Source organism: Sciurus carolinensis, chromosome 3 (genome assembly GCF_902686445.1).
Source record: "Sciurus carolinensis chromosome 3, mSciCar1.2, whole genome shotgun sequence".
Taxonomy (NCBI): domain Eukaryota; kingdom Metazoa; phylum Chordata; class Mammalia; order Rodentia; family Sciuridae; genus Sciurus; species Sciurus carolinensis.
Window position 1 is genome coordinate 128,346,833 of NC_062215.1, and position 13,449 is coordinate 128,360,281.

The following is a 13,449-nucleotide window of genomic DNA, read 5'->3' on the forward strand; positions in this document are numbered from 1 at the left end:
GTCATCAAAAGCCTACCAACAAAGAAAAGTCCAGGACCTGATGGTTTCTCAGCCGAGTTCTACAAAACCTTTAAAGAAGAGCTCATTCCAATACTTTTCAAAGTATTCCATGAAATAGAAGAGGAGGGAACCCTCCCAAACTCATTCTACGAAGCCAATATCACCCTGATACCTAAACCAGACAGAGACACATCGAGGAAAGAAAATTTCAGACCAATATCCTTAATGAACATCGACGCAAAAATTCTCAACAAAATTTTAGCAAATCGCATACAAAAATGTATTAAAAAGATAGTGCATCATGATCAAGTGGGTTTCATCCCAGGGATGCAAGGTTGGTTCAACATCAGGAAATCAATAAATGTAATTCACCATATCAACAGACTTAAAGTCAAGAATCACATGATTATTTCAATAGATGCAGAAAAAGTATTCGATAAAATACAGCACCCCTTCATGCTCAAAACACTAGAAAAAATAGGGATAGTGGGAACGTTCCTTAACATTGTAAAGGCCATCTATGCTAAGCCCATGGCTAATATTATTCTTAATGGTGAAAAACTGAAAGCATTCCCCCTAAAATCTGGAACAAGGCAGGGATGCCCTCTCTCACCACTCCTATTCAATATCGTCCTTGAAACTCTAGCCAGAGCAATTAGACAGACCAAAGAAATTAAAGGGATACGAATTGGAAAAGAAGAACTCAAACTATCCCTATTTGCTGATGATATGATTATATACTTAGAGGAACCAGGAAATTCCACCAGAAAACTCTTAGAACTCATGAGTGAATTCAGTAAAGTAGCAGGATACAAGATCAATGCTCATAAATCCAATGCATTTTTATACATAAGTGATGAATCTTCAGAAAGAGAAGTTAGGAAAACTACTCCATTCACAATAGCCTCGAAAAAAATAAAATACTTGGGAATCAATCTCACAAAAGAGGTGAAAGACCTCTACAATGAGAACTACAGAACACTAAAGAAAGAAATTAAGGAACACCTTAGAAGATGGAAAGATCTCCCATGTTCCTGGATAGGCAGAATTAATATTGTCAAAATGGCCATACTACCAAAAGTGCTATACAGATTCAATGCAATTCCAATTAAAATCCCAAAGGTGTACCTTACAGAAGTAGAACAAGCAATCATGAAATTCATCTGGAAGAATACGAAACCCAGAATTGCTAAAGCAATCCTTCGCAGGAAAAATGAAGCAGGGGGTATTGCAATACCTGAACTTCAACTGTACTACAAAGCAATAGTAACAAAAACGGCATGGTATTGGTACCAAAATAGACAGGTAGATCAATGGTACAGAATAGAGGACACGGACACAAACCCAAACAAATATAATTTCCTCATACTAGACAAAGGGGCCAAAAATATGCAATGGAGAAAAGATAGCCTCTTCAATAAATGGTGCTGGGAAAATTGAAAATCCATATGCAACAAAATGAAAATAAACCCATATCTCTCACCGTGCACAAAACTAAACTCACAATGGATTAAGGACCTCGGAATCAGACCAGAGACCCCGCATCTTATAGAAGAAAAAGTAGGTCCAGATCTTCAACATGTCGGCTTAGGACCAGACTTTCTCAACAGGACTCCCATAGCACAAGAAATAAAAGCAAGAATCAACAACTGGGATAGATTCAAACTAAAAAGCTTTCTCTCAGCAAAGGAAACTATCAGCAATGTGAAGAAAGAGCCTACAGAGTGGGAGAAAATCTTTGCCAATCATACTTCAGATAGAGCACTAATCTCCAGAATCTATAAAGAACTCAAAAAACTCAACACCAAGACTACAAATAATCCAATCGACAAATGGTCTAAGGAAATGAACAGACACTTCACAGAAGAAGACCTACAAACAATCAACAAACATATGGAAAAATGTTCAACATCTCTAGTAATAAAAGAAATGCAAATCAAAACCACCCTAAGATTCCATCTCACCCCAATCAGAATGGCGATTATCAAGAACACAAGCAACAACAGGTGTTGGCGAGGATGTGGGGAAAAAGGTACACTCATACATTGCTGGTGGGGTTGCAAATTAGTGCAACCACTCTGGAAGGCAGTATGGAGATTCCTTAAAAAACTTGGAATGGAACTACCATTTGACCCAGCTATCCCACTCCTTGGCCTATACCCAAAGGACTTAAAATCAGCATGCTACAGAGATACAGCCACATCAATGTTCATTGCTGCTCAATTCACCATAGCCACATTGTGGAACCAACCTAGATGCCCTTCAGTTGATGAATGGATAAAGAAACTGTGGCATATATATACAATGGAATATTACTCAGCCATAAAGAATGATAAAATTATGGCATTTGCAAGCAAATGGACGAAATTGGAAAATATCATGCTAAGTGAGATGAGCCAATCTCAAAAAACCAAAGGAAGAATGATCTCGCTGATAAGTGGATGATGATACATAATGGGGCGTGGGAGGGGTTAGTTTTAGGGTTAGAGTGAGGGTTAGGGAGGGGGGCAAGAATGGGGGAAGGAAGGACTGTATAGAGGGAAAAGAGGGATGGGAGGGGTGGGGGGAAGGGGAAAAAAATAACAGAATGAATCAACCAACATCACCCTATGTAAACGTATGATTACACAAATGGTATGCCTTTACTCTATGTACAAACAGAGAAAGAACATGTATCCCATTTGTTCACAATAAAAAAAAAAAAAAGAAAAAGAAAAAATAAGTGGATGATGAAACATAATGGGGGGTGGGAGGGGTTAGTGTTAGGGTTAGAGTTAGGGTGAGGGAAGGGGGCAAGAATGGAGGAAGGAAGGACTATATAGAGGGAAAAGAGGGGTGGGAGGGGTGGGGGGAAGGGAAAAAATAACAGAATGAATCAAACAACATTGCCCTATGTAAATTTATGATTACACAAATGGTATGCCTTTATGCCATGTACAAACAGAGAAACAACATGTATCCCATTTGTTTACAATAAGAAAAAAAAGAATAAAAAATAAAATGGGTCTAAGGAAGTGCACACCCCAAAGACACAGAAGAATTGTTACATACCCTGAGTAAACACATTTTTTTGCTATCATTCTTGATAATTCTGAAACATGATTTCAACATCCACATATTTCTAAAGATCAGACTAGCCTTTACCCATGCCAACCAAGAGCACATTATACTGTCTTTTCCTGTGAATACAAGAGGAAGACGCAGATCCCAGAACCTGTGAAATTCTTGACAAATTTAAACCATGCTTATATAAGCCATGCTCAGTGAGGAAAGAAAAACTTCAAGGACCCCAAAGGGCTAAAAGGGTCTCTACCATGAGAGCAGCGTTTAAATGCACACCAGCACGGCTGTACATTTGGCACAGTCGTCTCAGGCTCTACTCAGTAGCGCATAAGGCAAATAATGGGAAGAGGACCGGAGAGAACAAAGCCTGTATTTCTCACCATAAAACCACAAGGACAGGACAAATGGCTGTTCCCAGGATGCAGAGAAGAGAGAAGCCTGGGTACAGAAGAGAGAAGAGACATTGCAGACATTCAGTGGTCATGGTGGTCTCAGCACCAGCCAAATGGTCACTACGTTGATGCAGTTACCAAAACCACTGCCACTGTCTGAAGGAGCGAGTCTCGAAGGCAAAGACGAAATTCCAATAAGCACTGGTCAGCAAACTCCCTCTGAGCATAAATATCATCTGGGAGACAGGAAAAAAGTCAGGCTGCAGGACATCAGCTCCTACCACCTCCTCTTAGATTTTACAGAGTTAGGCTTGGGCCCCACGGTGGACTAAAGCCTGTGAAAAAGTCAGCCAGTCCGTAGTCAGTCAGAGGTACAGTCTGGTTCTCCAGAATTCACACATGACAGGGTCCGTGTCGGGGACTCTTAGAGCAACTTAAGGAAGGATTAGCATATAGCACAGGGGAACGAAGTGTGGCGTATTTTACTGGACTTTTGCTAAGAACCACAACTGATTCTGATATAATTATTCCTCATGTGAGAACGGGGTAATCTCCAAGTGTGTCTGGGTCCCACCTCAAACCCAATGAGTCTCAACTTTTGTTAGAGTTTGGATCCTAAATGTCTCCCAAAGGTCCAAATGTCCCCCACTGTTCCCAGTCTATGGCACTACTAGGTGGTGTCAGAACTTTAACAGGGGGGCCTAGTTGGAGAAAATTAGGTCACGGCAGGGGTGCCCCTGAAGGAGACATTGGGACCCGGGTTGTTTCTTTCTTGCTTTCCTGCCACCAGGAGGTGAGCAGCTTTACTCCACCACGTGATCCTGCCAGAGACCCCAAACTATGAACCCAACCAACCGTGGACTGAAAACTCTGAAACCATGAGCCAATATAAATCTTTCATTCGTTTAGTTTAAGTTGTTTAGCTTAGGTATTTTGTCACTAGGACAACAAGTTGACTAACACAACCTTCCAGGGTGAATTTTAGGAATCTGCATATTGAGCACACCCCCAGGAATTCTTTCACATGCTAACATCCAAGAATGACCATACTAAGGATGTTTTTAGGACCAGTCTGGTGACAAGCATAGAACAGAAGGAGCAGGCTATGCAAAGAGGAATAAGACTAAGATCTTACTTTCCACATTCTGATACAGAAGATTTTATTCCTTTGCAAGTGAGATGATCATTAAGAACCATATGTATAATAATAAAGCATATATGGACTTAAACTCTGGTAATCCTTCACGTAATTCACCTATTGTATCTTTCTCCTGCCAATTATTTTGCTTTCTAAATTCTGACTTTAAAAATACAATTCAGATGTTAAAGTAAACGCCTGTAAACTCAGGAGGATCCCAGTGACTATCCAACTACAATTTGGGTTCCCAAGAAGAGACTGGATTTGAATGAATCTGCCCTAGTTACACAGACTCTGGCCACATGAGCAGTTTCCATACCTGAATCACTTCCTGATTTGAGTGACTTTCAAACATTCGAGGGTTCCACATGGGTATCAAGCTTAGCAAGCACGTTCATGCAGAAGCTATGTGCCACTTGGTCCTTTCAAAAGCCCCAGAACCCATTTTTGCCCGTCAAAATTCACCTGTGCTTCACATGGTTACACAATTTCAAGAGTCCCTGTAGTGTTTACAATTCTACATCTCTGCTCCCCCTCTCATTTCATTGCTCTTTTAAAGTAAACAAGGAAAAGTAGAGGAGAAAACAAAGACTATGTAATTGAAAAATACCAACTAAGTTTCAAACTGAAAGATCAGAGTTGCAAAAGTTCTCTTGGCAAAGAAATCAGTGTATCCATGAGGTGTTCAATATTAATAAACCACATAAAGTACAATTATGGCTACCTCTATGAATACTGTAGGTGCCAAGAACATTGCTAAGTATATTTGTATGTATATTCTCATTTTATCTGACAACAATCCCATGAAAGGGTCTTTCATGGTCTCTTAGACTTAGGAAACTACGACACAGAGAGGAGGTTAAGTAACTTGGTTACACAGTTAATAAACAGAAGAGCTGAAAACTGCATGCTCCAAATCTGACTCTAGAACATAAACTCAACCTTTAGGTTATAGTGTATCTATTAGTGCAAAGCATGCAGGGTGTTTTGCAGCTTCATTAGGGCAAAACATGCAGTGTGTTTTACCATCAGCATTTCTGGGTAGCTAAGAGCATATACAATGACCAACTGATTTAAATAAAAATATTTCATGCATGCAAAATCAAAATGCCTGGTTTCATATACAAGTATGCTCATTTGTATGCAAACAATGGCATTTTATGTTTGAATTCTTACTCTAAGCATCAGATTTCTCACAGCACACAAGGTAATACCTCTCTCCCTAAGCCACCTCCAAAGCATCAAATCTAAGGACATCACAGGATCCACACATTTTCTATATGAAATTTAAATGCTAATGTTAATACCAGTAGTTGTTTTCTACAATTACTTGTAATGTTTAATTTCCCTAGGCTCGAATTTTAAATACTCTGAATTTTGTGGGTCTCATTTTTCTAATTTATCAATGAGGATTTTGCACAAAGGTCACTTTTAACTCTAAAGGCACTATCGATTTAATAATTGTTTTTGACCCTGTGATAGTGATTTTCATATCCTAATCCAATATTTCACAGAAATAGCAAGTTATGTAGCCTGAAGAGAATTAGAATCTGTACCCTATTTGGAAACCAGTATGCGCTGGCCAAGAGTCCAGGCTCTGGATTATTAAAAACCTTAGTAGATTGACCATTTCAATTAATGCACATGGAGAACCACAACACCCTGTAGAATTTCACACAATTTTAACACTAGTATATTAAAGCAAAGATTTAGAAGAATTAGCTCATTATCTCTCACAATGGGCTTTAGTGTAGCTCAATGGTATTTTTTAACATTTTATCCTATCTTCTCAATCATATTTTTAAAAAGAACACATCACAGTGTCGAGAATAAACGTGAAGCTGTTAGTGAAGATTTAACTAAAAAATGTTCTTCCTGATCTAAAAGTAAATAATGCAGAATTAAACACATTTATTCTAAGAGAAAAAGGTGGGAAGCAGTACTCATGTGTAGTTCTTTTCATGCAAAGCAAATCAGCATGACAACCCCTGATAATCATGATTGGGTACCTCTGCCAGGCCCCCTGGATTTATAGAATGCCCCTTTTATTTATTTCCAGATGCATGCAGGGGGGAAAAAAGTATATTGGCCCTCAGTTAATATTGGTTCTATCCATTTGTCTAATCTTTGTTTTGCTCATACAATGATAATAAAATAGCATAATGACTATTCAGACTCTCAGCCAAAAAGAAAAGAAAAAGTTGATCAGCTTTAGCCCGCTTAGGATAGGATGTGTGTGTGTGTGTGTTATTTTTAAATTCCATTTCCCATTATAAACTCAGAAATGTAAATGCTTTACACATTCATATTTATTACCAAAATAAAATGCTCTCTTAGGTCCATGAATTTCAATCCTTTTTATTTGTTGATGATAGAACTGTCTTTATTAAAGGGCTAAGTCATTTTTCATAAAGTAGGTAAGAAATCCTGGTCATCTTTTTGTATCAGTTTTCTAAGTATTTTAATCCATCTCTGCTGTTTATGAGATTGTTGAGCTGGTGTGGCACCAAATGAATCAAAAACAAAAGGGCAATTGTTTTTTTATTAGTATATATTCCTCCTCTATTTTTTACTGACTTATGAGAAATGTGCTCATAATTTTTCTAAATTCTTTTTTCAAGTTGATAGCACTGTGCTGAATTTCTTGCAGCTGATCGGGGGTGAGGACATCATTAGCCAAGCTAGGCCAGGTAACCCTTAAGCAATTCAGGGAGTTTCTGTTGGAATCTACGATTATCCCGAAACACAACTACTGCCTTTACTGGAATAACCACAGTGGGCGCAGCACTCTACCACTGGCTCCACAGACAGCTTCTCAGGAATTTTTCACCACAGCAAAGTCAACCCACTTCACAGATGAAGAAAGCAAGGCCCAAAGAGTTTAAATAACCACCCAGGGCACTCAGAGCTGAAGAGTGAAAAAGTTGGAGTTAAACTCTCAATACTGCTGTCTCAGCCACCACACAGCACAGTCTCCTCGGATCAGAAACTATACCTCTCCACCCAAGCTGGAAATTGGAATCGGTGGAGAAATTTACAAAATATTGATCAAATGGGCTTGGTAGCTGTGCTTAGTAGCACAGTGCTTGCCTAGTAGCATGTGCAAGGCCATGGGCTCAATCCCCAGCACAGCCAAAAAAAAAAAGATAAGTTAAACCATGGCTTAGAAATAAGCTTAAAGCATCAGTATTTTTTTAAAGCTCCTAAGGTGATTTTAAGCATGAATCCAGGAGTGAGAACAAGTGAATTAGAGGACACCAAGGAATAAGAAATATGAATATTTCTCTGATGAGTGCTAGAACAAGGAAAGTTCAAGTTGTTTATCTAGAAGAGGAACACGCAGCCAGAACACCAGACGGGGGCATGCAGCAACCCCAGCAGCACACAGGAGCCTTGGTGCCTCCACCCAGCCTGCTCCTGCCCCACGTGAACATCCACATGGCATCTTGTGCTGAAGCAGACCCAGGAAGCTGTTCACCCACACCTTCCATCACCAAGGGATAGAGGAGCCCAGAAAAGAAACAGCTTCGCAATGTCTCGCACTGGCAGGAAAGGCAGGACGAGAGCTTGCATCTCCTGCACCCTATTTTGGGGTTCACTGAAAAAAATTTGGAAGCGGTTGGAAAACAGGTGGGGTAGGGAGTTCGCCAAGACACCTGAAGAAAATGTCAAGAGCCAGAGAGCAAAGACAAGAAAAACATCAAAGCAGAGGGAGAAAGAACAGCCATAATCTGCAATAATGGCTGAAGAGGAGAAGGAATGCATAACAAAGCAATGTGACTGGTCAGAGAAAAATACAATAGGGAGAACTAGCAACTGCAAAAATGCAGCAGTAGAATAACAGGGAAATACACAGAAATAACCAAGCCTTCCATTCAGCCTTGGGAGGCACATCCAGGCCTACCATACTTTCAAAATAGAAAGTAAGACTGAAGTAAACACTACCTATAGGAAGATTGCCAGACCAAGAGGCAGGGGCTGCCAGTAACCCCCAAGCCTGTTAAGTATCATCTACAGCCTTGTTGACCAAAGTATGGTTTAAGGATCAGCTATTTCAACATTACCTGGTAGCCTGTTAGAAATGCACAACCCTGGGTCTCATCCCAGACCTGCTTAACCAGAATCCCTATTTTAATAAAATTTCCTAATGATTTATATGCATATTAACGTTTGAGAAGCTCTGGTTCTACTCTATAAGAACAAAATTGAAATGTTAAAGAAAAAATGGAAAAAGAGAGTAGTTTTTACACAAGAGACCAGAGAACAAGTTAGAATTCAGTTCAACTAATTAAATTTTTTGTTGAAGTCCTATGATGGGCCAGGCCAGGAGCTGGGTATTTCAGGAAATGAAAGTCTGAGGTTAGGCCAGGTTGGTACACTTGCCTTAGAGAAGGAGGCAAAAAACATATGAATGTATGTGAGGAAGACTTTGACCTTTTCTTCAAGAAGAGATCAAGTAAAATTTGGTGAAGCAAAAATTGGAGTTAAAGGGAGATAAGGAAAAGGGAAATGTGCTGACTGACAGGTGGAGATGGTTGTAGGGAAGTGGAAAGGGCCTGCTCCAGGCACAGAGAATAGCCTGAAAATGGAGACAGGGCTCAGAGACCTGCGGTGTGTGCAGGGAGCACTAACCTCAGCACAGGGCATCATCAGACTGTTTCAAGGAGGCTCCTCAGGGTATAGATGTCTCAGGACTACGAAGGGGAGGTAGCAGAGGAGGGCTGGATTGCTGGGGATCCATTGTATCAGTGGATTCCAACATCAAAAAATAAAATTTACAATATATCACTGAGCAAATACACAGTGTGTTTTTAAAATGATCTTCCCCAGTTGTATGTGACAAGCAGTAGGCATGAAAGTACTCATCAAGGACGTGTATAAATGAATGAATGAGTCAATCAATGAGATCAAAGTAAAAATTATGGAGTTACTTTGGGGCTGAAATTCAGAGAGTCTTAACCATTAGAGGAGAGGTTTATACATCATTTGGTAGGAAAATGGGGGAAAGTTTATTCGCCAGTGTACTTCTGCTTTAAGAAGCTAATTCTACAAAGCCAGTTGTGAAATGGATTGAAACAGAAGAGACTGAAGATGGAAAACTTGTCGGGAAATCATCATCGTAGATCTAGAAAGAGATAGGACTAAACAAAATTGTTCACTGTGAGGATAGAAAGGCGAAGTGGCCATCATGAAGCATTTGGGCACATGAAGTTGGTGGGATTTGTTTGTGAATTATAGATGGAAAGCAAAGGTATTGGGAAGATTCTGGGTGACTGAGAAAACTGACGGAGTCACCCCTGCTCATTTGGGAGAAAGCTGTTGAACAGAGCTTAGATAAAACACTGTGAAAGCTAATGTTATATTTGAGGCACCTGAGAATAATATAAAGCTATCTCTCGGGTGGTTCAAAATGTAATAGTGAAATTCAGGAGGGAAAGAAAACTAGGGTGTCATTTCAGGAAGAAGTAATCCCACACTCATAAAAGGCCACTACTGAATTAAAAATTACTTTTAAAAAGGGCAAAAAGGAGATAATCTATAAAACATAGAAAATCATGAGAAATCCCTAGTATTAAAAAAAAAAAAAACATAATAAAGAAGAAATAGTAAGGGAAACAGGCTACAGTGAGACCCCTGGGGAACAGAGACAGGAATGGGGGAAGTAGCAAAATTGAGATGATGACATTATGCGGAGGGGGCTCATAATAAAATTAAAAAAAAAAAAAAAACCAGAAGCAAGCAAAAGACAGGGGGAAAGTAGGGCAGACACACACTCACTGTTAGTTAGATCTTTGAAGATTCAGGATCTCATAGGAGCAGTAGAGAGCCAATTTTGCTCTTTATTTCACAAATGAAGCAGTTGCTCCAGTGAGAAGTTAGAGCTAACTGCTCGTGTTTTTTAATGCAAATTTTTGCTGTTCAAAATCAAGTAATGACATCTCTGAGCTTGGTAAGAAGAAAAAACATCAAAGGGTAGGGCATGGAGGGAGGAGGAGGAACATTCCATTCCAGAGACTTAGGACCCTTGTGTTTTTCATGGTTCCCAAACTACACACAGCATTATTCTGTGTAGATATGTCACCTTTCAGGGTTGTTTTGAAGGATTGTTTTTTGTTTGCTTGTTTTCCCTCAGAGCTAGGACACCTGCCTGAGAAAATAGAAAGCTGAAAACACCTGATATACTTTGATAGATCATCATGTAATAGTTGCAGTTTGTAAAGTTATTCTCCAACTGTTGACAGGTCCCACCAATCGGCCATATTTGAGTGACAAGTACTAATCCCGGTTCCTTCTTTGGTTTGACTGAAGAGGAAAGCCTCCATTGGCTTCCTTTTTGCCTCAGTTCAGGAAGGAAATGTTAATTGTTTTCTTTTAGCTTTGTGCATCTGTATATTGTTAAAATCCTGTAAAGTGTCACCATTATTTTTCTTAATATAGATGATATGTAGTGGTTATTAAACTTCTCTAAAAAAGGTCATTACTTATGTAATGTAAAACAATATAATGCAAATGAATCTCACTGCAATGCACTGATACTACCTGGATGTTTCCAGAGAGGACAGCATTTGTTTTTCTGTTAGGAGATTTCACCTTTCCAAAAGCATTTTACTACAAATGCATCAAAAGAGGTCAAGGAGACCTACTAAAATAGCTATTTGATTTGTGGTTTTCAATTTTTGAAATGGGTGAGACTGGAATTACAAATCCACAAATACCTGGTTTATGGGACTACAGAATCTGAAAACCAATGCTCTGATCAAATACAGTTTCCCACCTTAAACATCTCAAGTAGCAAAACTTGTAATATTTTACATTCTAAAGGTATTTATCTATTATTACAGGGAAGAGGCAGCACATGCGTTATGTACATATGGCATCAAAGTAAGATTAAAGGACTCTGAAAACTGATAAAATCTGACCCTGAAATATTTAAGGGAGCTTTTTCAAACCAAATATTTAACTTTATCTGAGATGTGGCTTATTGGCTTTATGAAAACCTTTCATTTGATAAATGCATTTCTCACAGCTTTGTGAATTGTGTGGAAGCTGTCAGTTTTCACGCTAGAGGCTCTACCCTGTAACACAAATGTAATGTTCCTTCTCTTTGGGCATCTTTTACTACATCTTGACAAAGTTCGAATTCTTCTTGGTATGATGCTCCCCAGAAAAGCAAAGCCAAAGAGAACTGCAAATCTCATCTCTATATGAAAATGAAGAGAATGAAGAAGGATGTTTCCCAATCCAGGAACTTTTGGGAACATTCCAAAACAGCATTTATTTGTATTCATGGGGAAACGTGTGGGGGGGTGTTACTTGGCAATTATTTTCCTTTAAGTACCCACAAAACTTGCCATCCAGGTTCACCATAAAAACTGTATTCCAGAGCTTGAGGAAGCAGCGGAGAAGCATCTTCCTGCCAGCTCTCCCTTCTCCCCACGGGCCCCCGCACATAGCAGTGGCGAAGCAGATGGTCCTCCTCCTCCCCTTCTCGTCCCTTCCGCAGTCCCACAGAGTCCTCCCACCCTGCGCTGACACCTTCACCAGCACTCCGTAGACAAGGCTGCCCTTCGTGCCTCCCAACAAGTGCAAACTTTGGGCACCTTCTCTCTGCTTCCTCGTCCCCATCTCACCTTCGTTCAGCTGCAGAACTCTCCTGGGACCCCACGCTTCAACTGTTACCCTCCTCCCACACCTCCGTACCCACCCTACCCATCTTTTCATTAGAATGAAAAGAAAGACGTCAAACCCCAAACTTCTCAGTGGCAGAGGCGCTGCGGCTAACCACAGCGGGGCACTCTCCTTGTCCTCTCCCCATCTCCATGCTCTCTTCCCGTCCTTGAGAACCGGAGCCTATCCTGGGGGCTCATCTGCTCCTCTGGCTTCCCAACCTTCAGTTTAACTACAGGGACTCCCACGAGCCTCGCCTCTGCAGCCCGGGGAGCAGCCCGTGGGCGCCCTCCTCTACAAGTGGGACTGCGGGACAAAGTGCAAACTCTATCGGGAGGTGGGCTCGCAGCCATTCCCTGGGCGGCCCGCCCAGGTGCCCACTCTCTCGGCGGAGGCGGGCGGGGGACGTACAGGAAGGCGGCGCCAGCTCCGGGGACACCGGGCTGGGCTGGGGCGCCCGGAGCTTACCTCGGCGCGCGGGCCGCGGGCGCGTTGGGCAGTGGCTCCTCCAGCCGGGAAGCTGTTGCTCGCGCTCGGGCGGTTGCGGCGGTCCCGCCAGGGCTGCACCGGGGCTTCGCGCAGACGCTCTCCCGCGATCTGCTGCAGCCCGGACCGTGGCAGCCGCGACAGCGGCGGCGGTGGCGCCGGCGACAGCTGGGCGCAGCGCGGCCCCGGAACTGTCCAACTCTTGCGGGCGTGGGGCTGAGACGCCCGGCCGCGGCCCCGGCACTGAGCGCCTGCGCGCCCGGCCTCGCCCAGGTGAGGCGCGTGTGCCCGGAGCCCGCCGGGCGCGCCCTGCCCGCACCAGCAGTCCGCCGGACTCCCTCGTCTGGCCGAGGACCCCCGGGGTTTAGACGCTCCAACGCCACTCCCGCGCGCCGAAGGTGGTGACGGTTGACCAAGAAGAGACTTGCGAGGCACACACACTAAGGCGATGAGGCGGGACTGTTCGGGGCTGGTTGACACTGCAGAGCCTCCCGCAGCAGCGCTGCCTTAAATCCCGCCTTGCCAGGCGCGCGCGCACAGCTAGGGAGAGCAGGAGCTGGCCGACCAGGGGTCCCACCCGGGACGCAGCTTCGGGCTCAGGTCCCTGAAGAAGTGCTTGGCGATGACAGAGGTCCCCAGACCGGGATGCCAAGCCGCGCAGAAGGGCGGATGTTTCTTGTATTAGGCTAGCCAGAGTGAAAC

The 13,449-nt window shown here is 42.3% G+C and overlaps 1 protein-coding gene across 5 annotated transcripts in view; it reads right to left on the reverse strand.

Annotated features, from left to right (window-relative positions):
* The window catches only part of Znf385b (zinc finger protein 385B), a 373,034-nt gene extending 359,944 nt beyond the window's left edge, over nucleotides 1-13,090 (reverse strand). For 3 of the 5 annotated variants that reach the window (XM_047545047.1, XM_047545046.1, XM_047545045.1), the window contains exon 1: nucleotides 12,730-12,861. The gene's annotated coding sequence lies outside the window, so the exon portion shown is untranslated. Of the gene's footprint in view, nucleotides 1-12,729 lie in introns of all 5 variants that reach the window. The other 2 variants (XM_047545050.1, XM_047545048.1) reach the window with 1 other exon arrangement.
* Between the last annotated feature and the right edge of the window lie 359 nt (nucleotides 13,091-13,449).